Genomic DNA, 2,790 nt, shown 5'->3' with positions numbered 1-2,790 from the left:
GAGGACAGTTTCCCTTAATGCAGCCTCTAGTGGAGAACTGAGGGAGGTGGCGTGAGTCGTTTCACACCCACGGGAAACAGACACGCCCACTATTAAACAATGGTCGACGCTTATGTGCAGGTCCTGATCAGAAATGGATATGCAGGATTCCCTCTTTCCACGTTTACATGTTCAATGTGTTAAATAAAAATAATCTAACGCTCTTTGGGGGATGCATTAGTTCTTGGGGGGGTCACTCAATTCACGCCTGGGTCTGTCTGGCTTGAAGACACGAATATGCATTTGATGGTGTCTCTCAGTTTAAACAATGCCCCAGGGATCGTGCATTTGTGCCATGAGCTACATATGTACTCGTAAGATCTTCTAACTTCCAAAAGTCAAATATCTTTTTTTTTTTAAAGGTATTTCCCGAAATGCTCTCTCTACTGACGACATTGTGCGGTTATTGATCACGTCGCGCCACTTTCGTTGTTATATTCAATCAAGTACCAAATTCAACCGCTTAGTGGCGCCACAATTACACCGCATAACAAATCATCACTGGCATGCGAGTGTTCTTTTATGCCACTCGGGGGCGCTACTACCCAATTCATACAGCACAACCACCATAAAAGACAAGTGTAAACCATTCAAATGAATGTCACAGTGTCCCTAACTAATTTAGGATTGACAAGCTAGCTTCAATTTAAAAAATAGCTTGTTTGAAAAATATTTAATATTTCGTGTTGAATAAATCTTAAGATAAAAACCTGCTTATTGGGGAGGAGCAATTTATATTGAATGATAATATAAGGATGTCACGGATCACTTCAGTGAGTTTTTATTCTGTATTTGTCGTGGAATTGATAAAAACGTACGTCTTGAACATATATAAAAAATTTCAGTACCTTAACATTCGGTAGAAAGGTCAATATTTTATTAATCTGATGTCAATGTTCACTATTTCAACTTGGGTGGATAAATAACAGAAGAAATAAAAGAGGCAGTATGGATTTGTCTTAAAATGGATTCAGGGCGTGTGTCCAGTGACCGAAGGGTAAATAGTTTGAATCCCGGCTGTGACTGTCTGCTGTCACGTGTCCTTGGGCAAGACATTGCAACTCTAATTTGCTCCCAGTGGGCCTGGCAATGCCTTCCATGGAATCAGAATGAAATAGTTTTCAATCATTTATCTGATTTTCCACTTTATTTCCCTTAACCCAAGATGAATTATCGAAAGTGAACATTTACACTGTTTATCTTTACAGTATCACCTTTAGACCTATTTAGGGGGTTGCCCTGACCAACTAGTGTGTGTTTTTATTTCACAGCCACACCCATGGCTGTACTTTACTTGGCCTTTCACTGTTGGCTTACAAACAACTGCAACTGAAAGTAAAGTGTGTGTGACTCACACAGCGCAGATAAATCTTTTATCTGGACTCCTGAAATGACTTTGCATGTTTTGAATTTATGCAGGATAAATTGACATTTAGAATGCTAAAAGATACAGCTTGAAAAAGTGATGACCCCTGATTTCCTGTTGACATCCGTGGACTATAACATCGACTTAAACGAACTGTATCTGGATCCAGATGATTTTATTTTGTGCGCCCACCTGAAAAACTAAAAATGAGGAAATTCAAGACACCATTTTTGTTCAGCGACAACAGCCAAACTAAAATCCCTCAACTAATTATGTGCCGGAAGCCTAATCATACAATGACATGCTTCTTTTATGCACGTGTGATGCAAGAAATACAACACTCTGATTCAACCTCATCTGTGCACGTGAACAAGGAAATGACTGTGAAAGTACCTGTACTCTACTACCTTTTGTTCTTCTTGCATTTTATTTCTTCCCCTCCCCAAAGTCTCTTTTATAGTGCTCTGAATCACCCAAGCCTTGTCATCATTCCTAAGAAGAGAATGGTTCTTTTGAAGCCGGCATACACACACACACACACACACACACACACACACACACACACACACACACACACACACAATGCGTTCGAACAAGTCTTGTGAAATTCCTTTCATGGCCATGACTCTCCGAGATGTCCAGAATTGGCCAATTTTGGTTGAATCAAAAAGTGTTTCACCTATGGTGACATTGATATCATTCGGCATCCGAGACATTGCGGGTTCGAATCTCAGCCGGGCGGGCTTCCTGTGTGGAATTTTTGCATCCGCCTGCATCCAAATCAGGCGGGAAAAACTCTTATCCGTCAAGAACTTTGAGTCGATGTCATGATAAATATTTTGGGGTCAATTCAGTTTTCCTATTTTAAACTCAGATCCATGTTTCTGGATTGCCACCATCTGCAATGTCCTATCATCAGTGTCACAAACTTTTTTTTTCTTTCCCTGCAATTTTTTCCTCTATTTTACTGGTCACACAAAAAAACAACATTTTTTTTAAAGACTGCCTTCATTATTTGTATAACCGCGTGCGCCGTCTCACTTCCACATGACGACTATTTGGTGTTGCTTTTCGACATGACAGCTCAGCATTATCGCTACCTCCTGTCATCGTTGCGCACCGATTACAAATTTTGAGATTTTTACTCAGGTTCACTCGTGTCAGTGTCACTGCTGTGGGTTCTTCCACGCAAAATAAGAGGAAATTCCTCGTTTTTTTTTTTGTTTTTTTTTACATGTGTGATCACACGCAAAACCGAAACAGACTCAATAACTGTGACAGAGAATTACTGGAAAGAGCACATTTTGATTTGTTGACGAAACATTTGACTCACGTTCAGAAAGAAGAAAAAGAAAAAAACTCGGCATGTGTGTGTGTCTGTATAT

The sequence above is a fragment of the Hippocampus guttulatus genome, chromosome 18, assembly GCF_054856545.1.
Source record: "Hippocampus guttulatus isolate MCC_2025c chromosome 18, RoL_Hgut_1.0, whole genome shotgun sequence".
NCBI lineage: Eukaryota > Metazoa > Chordata > Actinopteri > Syngnathiformes > Syngnathidae > Hippocampus > Hippocampus guttulatus.
Note: the sequence above shows the minus strand (reverse complement) of the source record.